The 22,607-nt window shown below is 42.2% G+C and overlaps 1 protein-coding gene across 1 annotated transcript in view; it reads right to left on the bottom strand.

The window, feature by feature from the left end:
- The window catches only part of PDE4B (phosphodiesterase 4B), a 430,076-nt gene that overhangs the window by 83,965 nt on the left and 323,504 nt on the right, over positions 1 to 22,607 (bottom strand). The window lies entirely within an intron of this gene.

The following is a 22,607-nucleotide window of genomic DNA, read 5'->3' as shown; positions in this document are numbered from 1 at the left end:
CGTTTCGCTTCTTTTAAGATTTACTATACTCAAGCTTATTCAAACCTGAAAACATAATTGCTATGCCAGACATATACTGAATTTTTCTGGCTCTTTGGGGACTGTGACTCAAAGACTGAATGGCATAAAACCAGGCGCTGTTCTGATTATTCTCCTCACCACATGGCCTAGGTCAGTGGTCGGCAAACTCATTAGTCAACAGAGCCAAATATCAACAGTACAACGATTGAAATTTCTTTTGAGAGCCAAATTTTTTGAACTTAAACTATATAGGTAGGTACATTGTTATTAACTTAATTAGGGTACTCCTAAGGCTTAGGAAGAGCCACACTCAAGGGGCCAAAGAGCCGCATGTGGCTCGCGAGCCGCAGTTTGCCGACCACGGGCCTAGGTCCTGTGCCCTTCCAGATTCAATATTGTCCTCCCTAAGGAACCGCACAGCCCATCCGCGGCTACCAAGCCCTGTGGAATGAGGCGTCCTGACTTCATGACCACAAATGGTTTCATGTTTATGTTGCCAAAATAGGCAAACTGAATTCTCACATTTATTTTTTCACCAGTGCAATGGGAAGCACCAGGGCCTTGGTCCTTGGAAATGATGAAAAACCTACTCCAATGTATACAGAGAAAACACCACTGTTCACCATGCTGCCTTGTTTGTTTTGGAGGAATGTGGATTTATTAATAATAAAGTTTCACCATGTGGCAGACACATCTGGGTCACTAAGTATCAATCATAGGAAGTAACTCAAGAAAAACACCATATAGTCACTTAGTCCTTCATCTGCCAAGGCTGTGTGGGCCATGCTTCTGTCTTCTGTGTTTTAACAACATTTCAAAATAAAAGGTGAGATGTGACATGCAAGCTCTCACCTGGGATTCAGAATTATCGTTTACGATGGTGCTCATGATGGGAAAATGCAAAACAAAAAGTTGCAACTCTTCAAAATTTCAACTGGCCATTCTCCCCAATTTACACAGAAAGAAAAACTGACTAGTAGAACGAACAGACGCACGTGGCATATTCTACAGAGACTCATGGCAAAGAAAACAAAATCGACATTTATTTATTTAGCACTTATTTATTTAACCTCTGGCTGGGCTGGGTTGTTGAGTTTGGTTTTACATCCTGAATTACAAAAATTTATGATGGAACGTGTGTCAGCTGTTTGCTGAGGGAAAGAAAGACCTCTGTTCTTTGTCTTTTCTCATAATAGTGCCAAGAGTCCTACATGCTTGTTTAGAGAAGTTAAAATATGTGAGGAGTAAGAGCATAACCCTAGCGGGGCTTCCTTTCTCCATATTCTGTTCTCTCCTCTGGTCAGTACCCTGGGCAGGCTCCTGGAACCTCCAGCCTGGACCACTGTCCGGCCCTTCTGTTGGTCTCCTCTCATGCACCTCCAATCCATTTGGCCAAAGGTGGCCACAATCAGAATCAGCTAAGCTTTTCTGGAAGACCACCACATGCCTGCTCTGTACATAATGTGACCAAACATGGATCTCATGATTAATTTAATTCTCCTAACCCCTTTGTGACATAAGGAAGGGTGCAGTATGAACAGTAGCCATGGGCTTGGGTACCAGATTAGGCAGAAAAAAATTTGAATTCTAATCCACTACTTTTCTTCCCCAGCTTTATCCTGTATAATGAAAGGGGAATATGCAAATCGAACGGACGGCAGAATGACCGGTCGCTATGACGCGCACTGACCCCCAGGGGGCAGACGCTCAGTGCAGGAGCTGCCCCCAGCCTGCCGGCCCTGATCACCCTATTGGGGCCTGCCTGCCAACCTCTTGGTCTCTTCCCCCTGCAGGCAGGCTCTGATCGCCCGATGGAGAACAGGGAACCGGGGGTGGGTGGCGGTGGACGTGGGTGGTGCCAGGCCAACGCTGCCACCCCGCTGGTCACCCCACACACAGAGGGAAGAGCCAACCTCTTTGTTCCTCCCCCTGGCCGGCAGGCTCTGATTGACCAATGGTGAACGGGGAACCGGGGGTGGGTGGTGGCGGGGGTGGGGAAGATGGCCCTGATCATGCAGGCCAGGCTAGGGTCTAGTCCCATGCATGAATTTTGTGCACTGGGCCTCTAGTTGAAATTTAATAGATATATCACATTATGTAAGTGATATGATATACACACACACATATATATATATTGTGAAATGATTACCAAAATAAAGTGAGTTAACAGACCCATGATTCCTCTACTTTTGGGATGGTCAGTATCCTCATCTTTAAAGTGAAATAAATACAGTCTCTACTGCATGTAAAATACAGCATAGGGAATATGGTAAGTCATATTGAGATAACTATGCATGGTGTCAGGTGGGTACTGGAAATATCAGGAGCTGTACATCTGGAACCAATACAAAACAATATTGAAAGTGAATTGTAATTGAAAAATTAAAATTAAAAAGTAAAGAAGAACCATGACAGCTTTTAATAGTGTCTGGGGAAAAAACCAGTCCCTACTTCATACAGTTTTTTAAAATTTATCTTTATTGTTGAAAGTATTATAGATGTCCCCACTTCTTCCCCCCATTGACCCCCTTCACCCTGCTCCCACATACCCTCAGTTGCTTTTGTTTTAAAATAACTTTATTGAGACATGTTTCACTTTTTCAAGTGTATAAGAAAATGATTTTTAGTAGATTTACTAAGTTGTTCTACCATGACCATAAATCAGCTTAAAAACTTTTTAAATCACTCCAGTATGATCCCTCATACACCTTTACTGATAACCCTGTCTCCTGCTGCTGCCCCACTTTTTGTCTGCATATCTTTACTTTTTCTGGATATTTCATGTAAGTATCATACATTTTATGGTAGTTCATGTCTGACTTCTTTCCCTGAGCATAATATTTTTGAGATTCATCCATGTTGTACATAGCATACATCTTTACCTTGTTCCTTTTTACTGTAAATAATATTTTATTGTATGGATGTACCACTTTTTATCTATCTCCTAGAGGCCCAGTGCACAAAATTTGTGCACTTGGTGTGTGTGTGTGTGTGTGTGTGTGTGTGTGTAGGGGGGTCCCTCAGCCTGGCCTGCACCCACTCGCAGTCTGGGAGCCCTCAGGGAATGTCTGACTGCTGGCTTAGGCCTGCTCCCACGGGAAGTGGGCCTAAGCCAGCAATCAGACATCCTTAGCACTGCTGCAGAAGCAGGAGAGGCTCCCGCCACCACCACTGCACTCGGCAGCCATGAGCCTGGTTTCTGGCTGAGTGGCACCTCCCCTGTGCGAATGCATTGACCACCAGGGGGCAGCTCCTGTATTGAGCGTCTGCCCCTGGTGGTCAGTGCGCGTCATAGCGACCAGTCATTCTGCCGTTCAGTCGATTTATTTATTAGCCTTTTATTATATAGGATTCACCAGCTGATCGACAGTTGGATTGTTTCTACTTTTTGGCTATTATAAAAATGCTGCTAAGAACATTTGTGTTCAAGACTTTATATGGATATATGTCCTCAGTTCTCTTGTGCAGATACCTTAGCGTGAAATTGGTGGGCCATACAGTAAACTTATTTTTAACTTTTTAAGAATTCACACAGTTGTTTTGAGGCTTAAACATTATGTAGAGATGGCCTAGCCTAATGCTGCATAGGAAGTAATGATCAATGAAGAACATTATTGTTATTGCTGTGGCTGCTCTTTTTTTTTGAGCTTTCATCTTCCTTACTGTGTGAAGAGGCTAAAATAAAGCTCAGAAAGGGTTATCAACTTGCTCAAGATCACACAGCTGATCAGACGGATGAACTGAAATTTTCTTTCATGTTTTCTGACTCTGAGCCTGGCACTGTTTTCTGTTAACAGAGCCTAAACCACATTAACCATTCTGAGGAGCAAAACTCTGATAATGCCTTCCCTGCTGAACAAATTTCAGTGGCCCCTTCCTGCACACAAAATAAAAGTTCAACTCCTGTGCTAGGTATACAAAGCCCTCTATTATTTTCTTGCTCATCTTTCCTGCTTAATCTCTCCCACACCCACACCCCAGCCTGTCTCTCCATTATGAATCCCTTGGGATGACTTTCGTTCCAATAACTCAGTCCGAACTTGTGGGGAGCCGCTATAGGGTTAAACCTCAGACTGACCTGTGGGCAAAGTCACAAACAAGTCCCAGCTTAGAGGGCACAGTCCTTTTAGCATAATTAGGCTTGACCTTATGACACTCCCTAGATCTTACCTGGGAAGCTAATGGGCTGAGGGAAGTGCAGCAAGAACAAGAACAAAAATAAATGAAACTCACAAGAACAGTGTAACTATGGTCAAAACAAGTGAAACTCACAAGACCAGTGTAACTATGGAAACCACTACCTTGTTTACCTCTGACTATAAAATAAAGGCTCAGCTTGCCTCGGGATTTTTCTCTGTGGCCTCAGGCAGGCACAGGAAGATCCACGGAGACTAAAGAGAGCTAGAGAGTTCTGAACACTGTCTCCATGTAAAACATTCTTCGCTGACTCCGTCCACACCTTTGGGAACCCCTGGATCGCTGGGGCTGGACCCCGGCACGAACTCTTTGAGCCACTATGCCTTTGTCTGAGCATTATCTGCTTTCCTAAATGGTATTTCTCACCTTTGTCTTTTGAAATCTTATTCCTTCTTCAAGGATAGTTCAAATCATGTCTCCTATACTTCCCGTGTGTTAGTGGCCCTGGTCAAAAGTAATTTGTATTCTCCTCATCCACTTACTTATAATAGGTGCTCAATGAATGTGCTGACTTAAGTTGAAATGACTCAAAACACTCAGCGGTATAATGAATGGGTCATGTATAAAAAGTACTAATTTTCAAAAATTCAATAACAACTCCTTTATAAATATCCTGGGCACAGTGCAATACAGTGTTATTTGTACCTGGGATAGGATCCTGCTCCTAGTTACCTGCCTTCCTCTATGTGGCCAGGGCACTGTATTCATGCTGCAGGCACATTTTTATCACACTTTATTATATATCCACATATCTTTGTCTGCCCCACAAGACTGTGAGTTCCTCCAGAGAAGAACCTCTTTCATTCTTGTACACCCATTGCCCAACACCATGCCTGATCTGTGTAGTGGTGAGTATTCACTCCAAGCATGTCAAACTCATGACCTACGGGCCACATGTGGCCCACAACAAATATTTTTGTGGCCCAGCCAATATAATGGTATGAAAGAAACGTTTTAATAAAAATTTTATAATTTAATTTTTACAATATCCTGTTATACATAATTATTAATAACGAACTACAACGTCCGCTAATGACTGATTACTATAATCGTGTTGCATTCATTTCCCTTATGCGCCTTATGTGCCTTATGCGCAGGCGCACCATTTCTCTCTACTAATACTAGCAGTGAAAATTTTAGCAGCCGATTGCCACATCATTAATCTTGGACTGACTTGTTTGGTGTGCACAACAGGAATTATTTCACTTTTGAAGAACAAGAAAAATAGGTTTATTTGCATTATCCTTATCAATTTGTGCAGTTATTCAGTGTCTGGTAAGTTAATGTTCAAGAAAGTATTAATTTTTATTAAAATGTTCTATTATTTTATGTTAATGATTACTCATTTACTTTAGCCCTTTGTAATCAGCATGTCCCTATCGAAATAAACCTACATTTCTATGAAAATTGAAGCTTTTATTTTTTTGCGGCCCACATAAACTTAAACCTTGTTTATTTGGCCCTTGTTAGCCTTTGCGTTTGACATGCTTGCACTAGATGTTTTCAGAATGAATGAATGAATGAATGAACAGAGGGTAAGTGAATGAGAGAATGAGGTGCTCTCTCTCTATTTGATAGAAAACCCATGAAGAGTAGGTAGTACTCTCTTGTCTAACATCAGAGTTCTACTGTTAATCCCACTTCCTCCAAATGGTTCACCTGATTAAATCAATAATTTTATATGTAGAATATTTTCCTTCCAGGCCAGTTCTTTCCTTAACCCCTTGGAAGCAAGGGACACACACACACACACACACACACACACACACACACACTCAAGAACATTGAAAGAAAAAAAGTTTCCCAAATTACATATAAGCTCCAAAGCACAGTGACTTTTCCTAAGTAGGTAGTTAGCATCTACCAATGATCTAACAAAGGGCTTTGCACATAGTGCAGGCATTGTGAATAGTTGTTGAATAATTGAATCCAGCAAACATTTATTAAGTGCCAATGAGCAAGACCCAGTTGCAACTTTCCAAGAGTCCTGGCATGAGGGGGCTAACAAACATATATAATAGTAATAACAACGATGCATTCAGTCATTACTATATGACTGGCACTATTTTAAGGGTTTTATAGGAAATAATGTATTTAATCCTCATAACAACTCTAAAAGGAAGGTATTAAAAATGAAGAAAATGAAGAGGAATAGCCTAAGCCAGTGGTTGGCAAACTCATTAGTCAACAGAGCCAAATATCAACAGTACAACGATTGAAATTTCTTTTGAGAGCCAAATTTTTAAAACTTAGACTATATAGGTAGGTACATTGTTATTAAGTTAATTAGGTTACTCCTAAGGCTTAGGAAGAGCAACACTCAAGGGGCCAAAGAGCCGCATGTAGCTCGCGAGCCGCAGTCTGCTAACCACGGGCTTAAGCTACAGAGGAGGTTTGAGAAGTAATTCGCCTACTAAGCAGTGAGCAGTGACACTGAGATCTAACCCAGGCAGTCTGGTTCCAGACTCTCCCCATGCGAATGCTCTCAAGCTCAGGTGAGGGGCCACAGCCCACTCACTTGTGTTTCCTCAGTGCTCAGAAGCTCTGATGACCTGTTGCTAATGAGCTGTACCAACTACAAGGCTGACAAGGATTAGGAAAATAATAAAAATACATCGTGTTATGCAACAATAACATGGCCTGATGCCAGGGTGGGAAGGGGTGGAAGAAGCCCAGGTTTCAGAGCCAGACCAATGAGACTTGGGCTTGAACCTCACAGATTCACCAGTAACAAGCTCAGGGACTAGTTTTTTTCTAACAAAAAATTATCCATCCCAGTACCCACACACCACCATTTCTGGGCCAGGAGCCATCTGCAAAGTTTAAAGGCTCTGTAAGATTGGATTCTAGACTCAGAGACTCAAAATAATTAAAAACAGAGGTGACTAAGTCTAAGGCTAAAAAAGATATACTTCAGGTCACACACCTGCTTGGTACCGGTACTGAATTTCAGTTTCCTGAGTTCCAGCTCAGTGCTCTTTCACTTAAGTCACAGAGTTTCATTTGAGGTAGGTAACTTGAACAAAACATCATAAGAAGCAAATTATTCAAAATGGGACTTTCCAGAACTAGCGTAGAATTGGACAGCTGCCTCCTTGTGTTCGAGCGAGTCACACCCCAGTTTCACTATAGATCTGAAATCTCACTCTGCTGTGATGTCAGAGGCTGGGGATATCTTTTAAGCATGAGTAAAGCCTGGAGATAAGTCTCGCACTGCTCTGCGATGTCCTAAAATTCTCCCATGACTCCTTCCCCTGCCGGGATGTCCTACTCAATACCCCAGAGAAATACCTTTCAGGGAAGGGGGCTTCTCCCTGGAAGAGAAGACACCATCCCCTCCCTGTTGGCTCAGCTGTTTCCCTGAGGGTAAACAATGGGCTCGAAGCATATTTTCTTCTAAGTTCTCTCAAGTTCTAGAAACTGGAGACAAGAACAGATGAAATGCAGCACAGAAACAGGAGGGCATTATCCAGAGAAAACCGTGTTATTGGAGCAGCAGCTATAAACATCATTCCAAGGTGTATGTACCTTTAAGACAGGTACCTGTGGCACTTGTATTTACATGATAGTACAGAGGGCTGGTGCCAAGTATATAGGCTTTAGAGCTAAAAAAAAACACGCTTCAAATCTTAGCTCTGTTACTTACTAGCTGAGTGTCCTTATACTAGTTGCCCTCATTGAGGCATGGTTTCATTAGTTTAAAAAAGTGGGATAGTAATATTGACTTCATGAAGGTTTGTTGATAATGAAAAAAATCTCATTGCTATATCCTAATAGCAAATCTGGTACTTAGTAGGGGTTTTAATATTATGTTAACACTTCTGCCCCACGGCTTGTAGTTGAAACAAATGCTTGCAGAGGTGGGGAGCATCCAGCCGGAAGGCTGTGTGAGGCCTGCGAAATCCTTTGGTCTGGCCCTGCCAAGGCATTAGGGGTGAGTTCATTAAATGCTTGACCAAATATAGAGGCTAATTTGTAAGTTGATAATTTTGTACGGCCACGAATGACGGTATAAATATCCAAATGGCCCTTGGCAGAAAGAAGTCCCTCACCCCTGTTTTATGGTGAGCTCTTTGGAAACAAAGTAATCCCTTTGGGGTCAGTGTAGCGTTAAAATGGACTTATCAAACCCCTTCTATCACATATACTCACAATGCAGGAAAAATATCAAAATTGAGTCCACCCTTCCCCTGAATGACAGCATCCCATGTTAAATTTTCTATATCTGTCTAGACAAGTGTTTTTCCAGCCGGAGAATGCAGAATGAGCCGCTCCCAAGGGAAACCCATTCTACTTCCTGCCAAATCTCTAATGGGTTAAATGGCTCACCGGAGGCAAACACCTCTCCTGTGAGTTCCACCCACTATAACCTGCCTCTGCTCTGGGCTCTGGCAGCTCAGAGTGATCAAGAAGGAATGTTTCCCCAACACCGTTTCCTGCTAAGGACTAGAGTGAATTCCCTCTACAGACACTTGAGGGGGAAACGAATAGAAGCGCATTCCCCTGCTGCAGAAAAAGAGGAGACAGAGATAAGTGTTTCTATAACTCAAGTTAAACAAGTTACCTAAGACCTGAAGGAAAGCTGAGATTTGGGGGAAAACACAAGGGTGAGAAGCTAATTCCTTACATTCCAGAAAGCATCAACAGTAGGTTCAGTTCAATAATTCGCTGAGGGTAGTTCTTTATCAAAAGATAAATGAGGGTAAGGAAGAAATTGCACCTTGAAGGCAGGATCACAGATCTAAGATATTCCAGGCTAGAGGCAGTTAGAGGAGCCAGGTGCCTTTGGGTTAGATTGCCCCAGGATTTTACTGAGATGCAGGAAGTTTAAAAATTCAACCTTGATAAGGAAAGACTCTCAAGGATGACCTGTTGAATCTGGGTGGCATTCAAATTTCCATTCTATGGAAATAAGCAACATACATAAAGAGGATTCCCACTTCACTCTTATCCCTCCCTGCAAGATATTTCGGGCCAGAAATTAATCTATTTTTGAGATATTTCTCCCAATTGAGTTTAAAATAATCAATTATGGTCTCCAACATGGGGTACAAATTGGCCAGCCTTCTTGTAAAGCTGCAGCACTTGCCTCTCATGGCTACTCTGTAGAGACAATGGTGAGAAGAATGGCGATGCAGCCCAGCTGCCATGGCTCAGTGGTTGAACCAGGGGCACATGCCCCGTTTTCGGGCTTAATCCCCAGTAGGGGGCATGCAGGAGGTAGCAGATCAATGATTCTCTTTCCTCTTTGATGTTTCTTTCTCTCTCTCCCTCTCCCTTCTTCTCTGAAATCAATAAAAAATATATTAAAAACAAAACAAGAATGGTGATGCATTTGTGATGTCACCAACTTGTTTAGCAGACGTGCTGCCAATTCCTGGGTACTGTTAGGCTGCTCACATGGTGCCAACATGATGCCCTTCTGGTCTTTCAAAAATACTATATGGTTTTCAAAACAATTCTGTGAGCCGGAAGGAATGATTATTTTAGCATGTTTTGAAGTAAAGTCTCATTTACTAAGAAGGAATATAAAGATTCTTATTTTCCTGAATCTTCTATATTTTATTTGTATTAGAGTTGAGCATTAATTGTGGTCTGATTCCCAAGACAGGATTTTTTTTGTTTTGTTTTGTTTGTTTATTGTTTGGTTTTGTGTGTTGATTGGTTTTATGTGTTGCTGTGATAGATGTGGTTAACGTTTACCATCAGTGTACTTTAGGTAACAGAGATTACCTTTAGTGTTGGTGGGCATCATCCAATCAGTTGAAGATCTTAAGAGCAAAAACTGAGTTTTCTCAAGACAAAACCAAAAAAAACAAACAACAGATTCTGCTTCATGACTGTAGTCTTCCAGTCTGCTCTATAGGTTTCAAACTTGCTGGCCCCCACAACGGTGTGAGCCAAATCCTTAAAGTAAATCATATATACATATATATGTATAGTCTCCCACTGGCTCTGTGTCTCTAGAGCAGCGGTTCTCAACCTGTGGGTCGCGGCCCCTTTGGGGGTCAAACGACCCTTTCACAGGGGTCGCCTAAGACCATCGGAAAACACATATATAATTACATATTGTTTTTGTGATTAATCACTATGCTTTAATTATGTTCAATTTGTAATAATGAAATTGGGGGTCACCACAACATGAGGAACTGTATTAAAGGGTCTCGGCATTAGGAAGGTTGAGAACCACTGCTCTAGAGAATCCTGACTGCTATGATCCTGATCTTCACATAGCTTTTGCTCTAGAATCTTATTTCCAGATGTTGCAATCTCAAGATCAGATCTTGCATCTTATTCACATTAGTACTTCCCTTTCCCATTGGCTCAGGGACAGGCTATCATAAAAATTGTAGTTTAAGGAATACACACACAAAAAAAACTGAACAAATGAATAAATAAGGTAGGAAGAACTAATACTCATGGCATAAAGAACTATGATGCTGTTTCATGAATAGTCCAGTAATGTCAATCGAGTGTGAAGTTATTACAACAGTCAGGACTAATTGTAGGAGGCTCTTCATAGGTAAGCTTTTGAGTCATGTGAAGAGGACTATATGTAAGGTGGTTTGGAAATTTGAGGGGCATGGAGAGAGAGGCCCATCAGAATTGGATGAAGAGAGAGAAACTGGTTAAACTGGAGATGAAGAAACAATCGAAAATAAGGTCAGCGAAAACAGAGCCCTATTGTGTTGACAAAAAGCATGGAAGAACCCTATTTTCCCCTGGGATAAAAACTAAACGAGCCAGCATGCACATGTGTGCACACACATGGCCTAAAACTGGCATGCTTAGAGAGATGAAGGGCTCATTGTCAGGGCGGGGCACTCGGCCTGGAGATATGAAGGAGCTGCTGCCTCTGACTGCCTGTCTTCCCAGCTGTACAAAGACATGGAAAGCTTCTCCCAATACCTCACTTAAGGTGAGTGTTTACTTCACAGAACTGAGCCTCTCTTAGCGTGAGCCTCCACTGGCAATGCAGGGATGGAAAGGAAGTCACAGCTGGTTCTTTTGGTGGGACTATCCTTCCAAAGCCAGCACATGGAGAAATCCAGCGATGTAGCCTTTGCTTCCTAGAGAGAGAGTCATATAGCCTAAGAGAATGAAACAGCTCTTTCATCAGCCCAATTTTCTTTTTGTGCAGATGGTGATCCAGATTGGCATTACAGGTTTTGAAACAAATAGTTGTTTCAAGTTCCCCAAAGCTGAGCAGCAGGGCAGCTGCGAAGTCATTCCATTTCTGTCCCCAGAAGCAAAGTCCTCCTTATCAGAATCTACCCCTGACACACGGAAGTCCATTTTCCCACGAATAGGACAGTAATCTTTCTCTCCTTTTATGTGCAATTCGATGCACTACCACCACCACCTTCTTTTGTTATTCATTCTTTCTCGAAAATATAATTTGTATGCCAGGCACCAAGCATACAATCTAATGGTGGAAACAGGCAGTTACAATACATTAAAAACAAACGATTCAGACTTATTTAGTACTTTATGTGTGCTGGCCATTGTTCTAAACACATTACATACATTAACTAATTTAGCTTTCATGCAATTCTATGCCAAAGGTTCTATTATTACCCCATTGCCCATACGAGGAAATCAAGGCCCAGAGATGTTGAATTACTTGTGCACAATCCTACAGAGAGGAATAGAGCCAGAACTACACTCAGACAGTCTGGCTCCAGAGCTTGACTTCTTCACCATGAAGGTGGACAGACGAAAGGGGCGGATGCTGAGGGTCATGATGGAAAAAGCACAGGTGCTGGGGAGCACAGGGAGGTGCCAGTAATCCAGATTTGTGGCTCCTGGAGAAGTGCTGTATTTAAAATTTAAAAATCAGATCATATCGATCTACTCAAAATCTTTTAATGCTCTCCTCCCCCCAAATTTAGGCTAAAAGCTATGTGTTCTACTATTGCCTAAAAATGCTCTGCTCAGTCTGGCATCTCAATTCCTATGGCCTTGTCCTTCACCATCACTCTTATCAATGCAGGTCTCTGGCTGCAGTATCTTATAGGTGAGAGTTAGTTACTGTCTCTACCCACCCAAACCCTACTCAGTGTTTCGGTCTCAAGTTCAAGGTCATTTACCAAAATCTTCCCTGACCTCTAAGCTACATTAATCCCAATAATAATTAATTATAATAATAATTGGAGTAAACATTAAATAACACTAGGTGGTAGGCAGGGTTCTAAATGCTTTACATATAATAACTTATCTATATATACAAAAGCCTAAGCAACTGTTACAACTGGTCGACCAAATGACCAGACTCTAGGACGTGCACTGACCACCAGGGGGCAAATGCTCAATGCAGGAGCTGCTTGCCCCCTGATGGTCAGTGCAGTCCCACAGCCAACCTCCTGTGGACCCCACCCATGCATGAATTCGTGCACCTCTAGTTTTAAATATTACAACAATCCTAATGGTACCAATATTAGTCCCATTTTTACAGGTGAAAAGGTGAGGCAATATTGTATTTTTCTTCATTACCATGATCAAAGGTGAAGTCATGTATTTATTCATTTAATATTTCCTGGGTTGTAGGCTCCTCAAGGTCAGAGTCTGAATTCATTCTCTTCATCATTGTGTCCCCAGTGGCTCATACATAGTTGGCACTTAATAGGTGTTTATCAAATAAATGAATCAGTCCTTAGTGGACATGGATGAGACATACTTCTCTCAAGACTTGTACATTTTCTTACTAATTACAATGAAATGGATAGCTGAGAGAGGAATGGAAGGAAATTCTCTATTATCTAGTAATTATTTAGGCTGTAGAAAACTCAGTGCCCTTGTTTGCACTCATGTTGTGAAAAGCTCACCACCTCCTTTTCCGTCAGTTATAACAGCTGAGGTTTATAAGGGAGTGGAGGCAGGGGCAGTGTGGTCTAGACTAGAGGAAAGAGCATGAGTTTTTAAGAAACACAGATCTAGGTTTCAGTTCTGACTTTATCACTTACTAACTGTGTGGTCTTGAGTAAGCCCCATACATCCCCTGACCCTCCTTTTCTAACTCTGCAAAACAGGGACGATAATAGCTGCAAAACAGTGTAGTTGAGAGAATGAAGTGAGATAAAGTATCCAGAGGGCCTATCAGAGTGCTAGGAGTTGAAGAACTGCCGGCTCTTTTCCCCTCCTGCAATCAGGGGCAGGCATGTAGGGCTCTGGAAAGCACCAGTTTACTAGACCAGCAGTACTCGCCAGACTGGACCCTGGAAATGTGAATCCCAAAGTACAACTGAGGGGGCAGGGGCAACGACTGCATGATCAGACCGGCTTCAGTTCGGAGAATCGCCGAGGCCCCAGCTCACTCCATGCACACAGCCAAAGAGGGGGCTGGAAAAGTACACAAAACTCAGAGGGGTTACGCTTTTTGGTCATTGTCAACAAACTGGGAGTAAGTCAAGACAATAAACTAAGAAAAAGATCTGGTGAGTTCTGTTGCCTGTTCTCTAGTTCAAGGGACAGTCCCTGCATTGTTTCTCTTCTCTATGGTGGTGGAAGGCTGTTCCGTGAAATGCCCCTGGCTTCCGAGAACAGCTCTGGAGGCAACTCCATAAAGTCCTGGCCGGGGATGACCAGAAGCAAGCGAGCAGCATTCACCCTGCCCCCAGGATCATGTGGTCGTGGGGACGCAGGAGGCAGAAGAGGGAACTTAGATGGTCCTCTTCCTTCCTCCTTCATCTCCCAACGTCCATCTCCATTCTTCTCTCAGTCAACCCTTACCTTTCCATCTCCCTCCCTCACAATAAAGAGGAGAAAAGTGGGTAGGTGGGGATGAGTGTGGCTTCCCTTCCCAGAAGTAATTGAGAGAGGGCATCAGAGTATTTCCCCAAAGAGTCAGAGTCCTCCCTGAGGCTGACTCTGCTGGGAGTAGGTTTTGCCTTCTCTCTAAAGAGAAGCTCTGTGTCAGCTCCTGCTGCTCCTCTCTGCTGAGCTCCCTCGGCTGAAAAACCTGTGCTGTGCAGTGTGCCAAGCCTTGTATATTGCATTGAAGTACACGTGTAATGAGTGGCAAGGCTGTAATTATTATATCGTCTAAAGTGAAGTCCTCTCAGGCTTTTGCCAAAGAAAACGCTCAGTTAACCAAGATCTAGTTTATCAGAATCCAAATGGGGCATTTTTATTTGCACTCTTACACTTGGTATCAGCTCCATTCTCCCTCCAGCTCCCTTAGATTTTCCTATATGTCCTGGAGAATGCTACCTTCAGCTCCAAGTCTATTTCCGTATAAGCAGATTCTTACGGTTTCACGAAAAAATAATCTTAAAAGTGAAAGAAAGATTGCCTTCTAGTTTGTATAACTATGGAAGGGACATAGATCAGAACCTTTAGACAGACCTCACTGGGCTTTGTTTCAGTTCCCCGATGATACCAGCAGGCCTGGGCTCTAAGATATCACACACTGACCACCTGCTATGTGCTGGGTGCTATGGGATGCATGTTGTATAACACAACTAATACCAATACTAACATTGACATTTTCTAAGTGCCAGGAGCTACTCTAGGTGCTTTACTAGTATATATGTCTGTATAGTTAAGCCTTACAACCAACATAGGAGACATGTACAGTTTCCAGTCCAGTGTTGGAGATGATGTAGTTGGGACATGGAGAGGTTAAGAAATTTGTTAAAGTCACATAGTGGTGGAGCTGGTATTTGAAAGAGGGAGTCTGGCTCCAGGGTCTTCACTCTTAACCACTATACACATAGCTTTTCGCATTTAGTCCTCACAGCAATCTTATGAGATAGGATACTAAAATGCCCACTTTTCAGATAAGAAAAATGAGTCTCAGAGAAGTAACCTGTCTAAAGGATTGACTCAGGATTCCCAGCCCAATCCAATTCAACTCAATGCTAATTGAGTACCGACTTTGTGCCAGGCACTGTGATAGACTCTAACAGCATCAGATAGTGTGATAAGCTAGTCACATTTAGTCTGTTTGTGTCCCCCCACCCATATTTCTTTTAACACTGCCACTTCTTCCTGAAGTTTATCTATCTATCTATCTATCTATCTATCTATCTATCTATCATCTATAAAAGGCTAATATGCAAAGTGTCCCCTTGGCAGTTCGACTGGGAGACTGGGAGTTCGATTGCTCACTATGATGTGTGCTGACCATCAGGGGGCAACGTGAAACATGGTGGGGGACCAGCAGCAGTGGTGGGGCACTGAGGGAGTGAGGGAAGGAGGAGGCCGGGAGGTGGGGAGGTAAGGAGGCGGGGAGGCGGGGAACCGGATTGGCCCTGATCACTGGCCAGGCCTAGGGACCCTACCCATGCATGAATTTTGTGCACCGGGCCTCTAGTAGATAGTAAAGAGTTCATTTCAAGTGAAGAAAAGTCACATGTAGTCAAGATTAGCCAGGGATGTCAGTTCTGTGCGTGAGCTGAAGCACTAGAAGTTATTTAGACAAGCCTTAAAAAAGTCTAACATAAGCCTCCATTCCTTTCCATTTCTGTTTTAGACAAAGGCATGTGCTCATTTGAATTTGTTCATTTAATAAACACTTATTGGGTATTGACTGTCTTCCAGGTCATATGCTATAAGTTGGAAACAAATTTTAAAAAGAGGGTTAGTACTAGAATTTGGGGCACTCTTACTGTAGAAAGAAATAAAATTAAACAAGTAAATACAGCATAATGTGACAAGTGCAATGATTAAGATAAGAATTAAGATAATAGTCGAGAGTAATTTTGGATGCATTGCAGGGAACACACCCAGAAGATGACAAACACGCTGAGTCTTGAGGTATAAAAGAATGCACTTTCCAGATGAAAATTGTTAAAGGAACTAGTATTTCCTAAGCAGATACTACACATCAGGCCCTAGATGGAGACTATATATTTAGTTAAATCCTGACTCCGGAATCTGAGAATCAGTGAATATAAAGAACTGGTTCACAGTGACAGTGTAAAAAAAAAAAATCCCTGAGCTGAATATCTGAGCGGCATTTTTGGGAAAGAGCAGCCCAGGCAGAAGGAACAGCATGCACAACAGCAGGACAGCAAGACGAGCCTGGCACATCAGAGGGACAGGATGTTCAGTGCACCTCAGCCATCAGCTGTGCGTGGGGACAGGGATCAAATGTGAGATGAGGACAAAGGAGGAATTAGGAGCAAAATTCTGGAGGACTTTGCATATCTGATAGGAAGTAGGGATCGTCTCCTGAAGGCAAAGGATAGCCAACTAAGAAATGAAATAAATCATCACTACAAGAATGGGCTGTGGGAAGGGAAGAGAGAGATAAAAGGGTGGATGATGAAGCCACTGCCCTAAGCCAGGAATATGGGATAAGGAGCAGTGGTGAAGAGGGACTGGGTGTGGGCCTCCAGATAAACCAAAAGGGGTTCTCAAAGGGGCCGGGTACCTGGAGTGTTTATATATACTTACTGGTAAGGAAGTGCAGAAGTGTAGGGAGTAAAGGAATAGGGGTTGGAAATGGAGATGCGTGCTAAAGACTGCATGGCGGATTCTGGCAACCAGATTTGAAGAAAGCTGTCTATTCAAGCTGGCTTCTTAGCTCTGAGCCTGGGAGGCAGGAGTCCAGGTGTGCGGTAGATCTCTGGCTCTGACTCCTGGGGCTGCCCAGGTACATAGAGCTGTCAGGAACATCCAGAAAGAGGCAGCTGTTTCCCGAAGGCTCCCCCTGACACGCCTGGGAGCTGCATGACCGGGCTTGAGGCAGGCACAGCGCGGGTTTGGGAGGACACAGGCACGTGGGCAGCCTCCTGCCCGACCTCTGCAGATGAGGCAGCTGAGAGAAGTGAATCTTTCTTCCCAGCCTCCTCCTCCACCCTCTGCTTCAGAGCCCTGGTGCCACAGCACAGTGCAGGCTGCATAAAGGCTGATTCATAGATGAGGGGCTAAGCTATAAGCCACACAGAGGTGACAGAACAGACAAAACTGCGTGCTTGTGGGGTATGTGTGTGCGTGTGTGTGTTTGGAAGAAACTGTTTATTCCAGGAACTATATACCAAACACGCCTTACTGGCAGACAATAGTGATTTGCCTAGACAATTTATGCCACCAAATAAACACTGAGATGGGCTGTGTAGAGCTAAAGGTAAGGAGCCTTTTTAAAAGTTGGGGTGTCACCCTTCTGCACATAAAACATTGAGGCAACTATATCTGGGCATCTGCCTGAGCCTACTGTAGCCAAAGAGAAAGAAAGGCCGGAACTACAATGCAAAAGAAAGAAAGAAACTGTTTGGAGATAGGTCAGCGACAGTATAAACTTTTCCCTTTCTCTGGCTTACTGCTTTAGCAAAACCTGATGGTTGTCTTTGTAAAGAAAAAAAAAAAAGTGTCTGTATCTAGGTCCCTGGCAGTGACTTGCCTCTGGGAGAGCCAGCAATCTATTTAATGACTCCATTGACGTCAATAGCATAACTGAAATACTTACTAACATGCATGATTCCAACTTTCAGGGGAGGGGGGTGGATGGGGTTTCTCAGCAGTACAAAAACCCGAAGTGGAGTCAACACGGAACGAACTCCACTCTTTAGGCAGCAAGTGAGAGATTAGCTGCTTCAGGTCTCAGTGGTTTTATTTAATATGAAGAAACATTCAACCTAAATTTAGAAATTAATTTTGAACTGGCGAAATAACCGTTAATGAGCAGGGCTTTATTTTTGGCAATGTTTGTTCGAGGGTAACATTTTAACTATTTGTATTTTCGTTGACTTGTCAATGTTTTTGCAACTACCCATGCTTAATTTTAGACATATACGAAATAATTGCAAATCAGTATAAATAGCTCAGTGTTGATGCTTTTGGGTAAACATTCACAAGAAGGTTATTTTATGCAAAAGCAATTCTTACAAAACAACCATTTGGGAATGATTCTCAGAATGACTGGGGCTCTTCTAGTGCATTTGCCTTATTGTTATGCATGCAGGTTGCCTAAACACTCAAGGTGACTAATTAAAGCAATTATACAAATAATTTAGGCCACAGGACATTCAGATCAAGGAAGAAAAAAAATAATCTGATATTTCTAGATTTCTTTCTCTCTTTCTTTTTTGCAATCCCCTCCAATCCCTTTTCGTCTCTTTATCATGAGTGGCCACAGTCTTTGGTCACAGGATTGATTTTATTTGTATTTGTCTATAAGTTTTGCAATCCTGCCTGACAGTTCTTGCTTAATGCACAAACGAAGCAAATGTCCTGCTCGCGCCAGGCTTCATTTCCAGGCATCTGACACAGCTCAGCTCTCAGGCCAGGGCCGCGGCTCTCAGAGAGCCCTTCCCTTGTGCACACGGTTCAGCTCTCATCCTCAGCCCTGGCAGCTCTGAGAACTGAATCAGTGTCATGACTTTCTGAATTTCTCAGAATCCCAGATAACTCACTGAGCCCTTTGTCCACTCCTCTAACAGACCCTGCATCTGGCACACTCCCAGAGGCATCGTCACAATCAAGGTAAAGATACGGAAGGAACTCTTACTGAACTCATACTGAGTTCCTTCCTAGGAGAAAGCCTCTTCTTCTGTTTGCTCAACCACTAAAGAGTCCTTGCCTCCCCAGAATGGCCTGGACACTTAATAGAAGAAATAGATTCCCATGAGCACTAAAAAAATTATTAAGTCTGTTTTTCACTTAAGCCAACCTATTTCAGACTCGCTGGAAAGCCTTATAGCATCTTGTCCTATTTCTCCACACACAGGCTTTTCCTGAAATACATTGAATTGGCTGGAGTTGAAAACCACCATCAACCACAGCTTAGGATACACAGGCTGGTAGAGACCTTGGGTTTGCAGTAGTTTGATCTGAAGTCCTCAGGGTAATTCTCTAGTCATCTTTGTGACATGGTTTGCAATGTCCCATGGACTTATTGTTCTTCATAGCAGCTGATCTGTTACATGGGTGGTGCTCTTGCTCAATATATTCATTGGTAAATTTTGAAATAAGAAAATTAGTATAGAACATCCCTCTTACACATCAATTCGGCTGCTGTGAGGTTGTATATATGACACATATTGCAAATCAAGTCACATTTATGTGAATCAGAAGAGCTAGCCATTAAAGGGAGTGCTTCTCTAATCCTATGTCATGCGAAAAAATCATTCTGTAAAGGCAATGAACATTTGATAATTTACAGTTTCGGTAAATTCTCACTTTCATGACACACCTATAATCACTACTGAAATGCGAAAGCAAGGGCTAGACAGGATGGCTGCATGAAGTGGAGAAATTATCCTACACCCCCCCCCCCCCCCACACACACATACCACATACACACTTTCACACACTCACTCTCGTGCACACACACACATACTCACACTGATTTTCCTTAATTATCTGATTTTTTTTTTTTTCTGTTGAAAGTAGTTTGGGAGCCTGAAATATTGAGAATCAATTCAATTATCCCTTTTGAGTATGTATAGATGACAGAATCCATTTCTTGTGCCTTCTTTTGGAATGTTCTTTCTTCTGTTCTATTTTTTCCCTTTTTTCCCCCCTAAGCATCGTGTAGAGAAAGCCTGGAATTCATACTTGTGAAAAGGCAAAATGTGATAAAAATTGAGATGCTCATTAAACTCCACAGCCGGCAGCAAGACTTCTGCACCTTTCTCTTTAACTTGAGGGTGTAGGATTTCCACTTTGCTCTACTTTCTGGGTTTTAAATTCTTTCTTACTTTCTTCTGGCTTTCTTACTCAAAGTGCAAAATGCCAATTTTTTAGATTTAACTATTTTTGCTTAAAACCTATATGACCACACTAATATATTTAACAGTTATAAAGTGTATTTAAACCTCTTTTAACTTAAATTCAATAACTGACATTAAATAGGAAAAACACACACACAACTGAATATTTTTCATAGCCATAGATATAAAAATATTGACTCATATTAAATTGTAACTTATAGCATTTTTCTTAAGATAAAGTACCCAAACTTTATGTAGTTCTCCTGGTCAAGTCAACATATACTGTCTTCCTACTAGGTGAAAATAGTAAAGCATATTGAATGGTTCAGAAATGAATAAGGGACAGCCACTGCCTTCTAAAAGCTCCAATGGCCGAGACATATAAGCCATGAACTACAGAATATCTTAGATGGAATTGTTGCCAAAGCACACAAAGGGAGCGAGTACAGCACTTTTCTAAAAAAATTAGGATCTCTTAGCAAAGGAGGGACATTTGTGTTGGACCACGAGAGCTAAAAAGGATAATTTTGGTTAAACAGTAAAAAGAAAAGTGCTGCAGACGGAGAAATTTGCTTTAATTTCCCCCAAGAATTATCCTAGTTAATGATCAATTTGTAAGAGCAAATGTAACAATTTAACCATGGTTTCTGACAATTAGTTTTTAAAATGAATTGTACTGCCTTCATTTAGATGCATTTACAAATGCCTTTTAAAGAGAATTGCCTTTTCTCTTTTTCTCCCTCTCTGTCTCTTCATATAAGAGTACAGTTATTTCAGGCTTTCCTAACAAAGTGGATGATTGCTAAAACCGAGTAAATTATTGTGTGTTTCTTGTATCTTTTACCTTAGGTCTCAATTCAAATACGTGAAAATTCAGTGCTGATAAATCAACACCTGATCTGACTATCATGAAAAATCACCTTTTAAAGCAGCACTCGACATTTCAGGGCTGTTTGCTCCAAGCCACTTATTTTTCATTCTCCTTCAAAGTTTCTATTTAAACACACCTCTTTGTCATATGCTGATAAATATTAAAATAACAGGAAAAATCTGCCTGGCTCATTTAAGCTGATAATAAGAACAAAACACAGGATGTCTGTGTGTGTCCTCCTTCCTTTTCTGACCGCATTTAAGCGTTACGATTTTGAAACCTATAATTATGTAATAATTGGGTATCACTATATTCTCTTCCCAACGAAAAGCCAGGATTTTTGAAGTTTGCCACAAAGACAGACAAAAACAAATTGCCTAAGTGGCATTGTCATTTCTTTGCTCCATTGTTTTAGGAGAACTCAGTAAAAGACTCTAGATGCCAAACTGCAGTTACTGTGCCAATAATCACAAAATGATCGTTCCAACAGTATCTCTGGTTAATGAGCTACTTTATAGGATAATAAATATCACATCTCTCCTAATGTTTGTCATTGTTTATCACCAAAGGAAGAAAACATAGTTTAAATGCTCAAACTGACTCAAAGTCAGGGTGCCCCTCCGTAAATTTGGCTAACAGAAATGTGAGCAAAGGAGTCTCACTGGTAGGCCAGAATGACGAAATGATAGTTTCAAAACCACCCCCTTTGATCTCCAAGTATGTAACACCAGTATTATGTTAAAACACTCTATCTAGTTTCTTTTTATAAACTTCTAAAGAAACAGTCCATCCGCACCCCAGGTTCTTGAAGTCTGTGGATACAGTACTATTTCTTCTCTCTACTTCATATCATGGCGCTCTAGAGGTAAACTCTACCTAATCTCTTCCTTTTTCACTTTTATTCTTGCTCTCGATCTTTTTCTCCAAAAATATTTTTAAAGCGTATACCATAACTATTTCAGAAGCCAACACACCAACAGAACCTACTGCCTTTGTTCCCTTCTTTTAAAAGTTGGGCGCTTGTGTTATTTCCATTCTCCTTGTGGCCATGATACCAGCAAGAGAACACAACAGAATATGCAGGAGGGAAGATCCTGCCTGTGAAGCGAAGGGAACAGCACTGCTGGCGCACAGAGGTAGCGCGGGGTGTTAGGTGATCTCACTGTGAGCTCATCTCACTTGCTTCTCCTGTGGTCTTACTCCAGACCCCTGCTATGCTACTGGGGTCAGCCGAGGGGCAAAACTCCATTTTGCACTTTAAAAAATGTCACCTAACTGGTTATGTCTTACGTCAACAAGAATTTAAGTTCAGTACATCTCCATGCTGTCCCTTCAAGATGGCCCTTCCTTTCCACACACAGCTCTCCACTCTACGTGAAACTCATTGGCGCAGCACTGAAAGATGAGAGGTTAGGTTTCTTTAAAACAACACCTGTGAGAAGGAAAATTGGATGACCTCCAAAAGAAATGATGTGTGACCTAGAAAGAGCCTTTGGTTTCACACCTGGAAGGAATGCATATTCAAAGGGGATCTATGGTTGACGCTAAGAGGAAGCCACTAGCATAGGCTGTGGGGCTCTCGGGTCAACGTGAGGGCACCTCAGGGCCTGTGAGGTCAGCTCTCCTGGAGTTCACTGGGGTCAGCAAGCTGAGGTCAAGTTGCACTATCAATACTGCTCTTCTGGGAAGCAGCGTTACCACTCTTCCACCACATTCTGGAAGTCTGGGCATACATCCGATGGGAAAACCATTTAATACTGCTTTTCACTCAGATTCACATGGAATGAAGTCAAGCTCCAGTATACTTTTCAAAAAAGTCAGCAAGAGCCTTACTTTTGAAGGCCATGGTATGCAAACAAATG

The sequence above is a fragment of the Myotis myotis genome, unplaced genomic scaffold (genome assembly GCF_014108235.1).
Source record: "Myotis myotis isolate mMyoMyo1 unplaced genomic scaffold, mMyoMyo1.p scaffold_m19_p_2, whole genome shotgun sequence".
NCBI lineage: Eukaryota > Metazoa > Chordata > Mammalia > Chiroptera > Vespertilionidae > Myotis > Myotis myotis.
The sequence above is the reverse complement of the archived record's forward strand: the minus strand, read 5'-3'. Positions and strand labels throughout refer to the sequence as shown.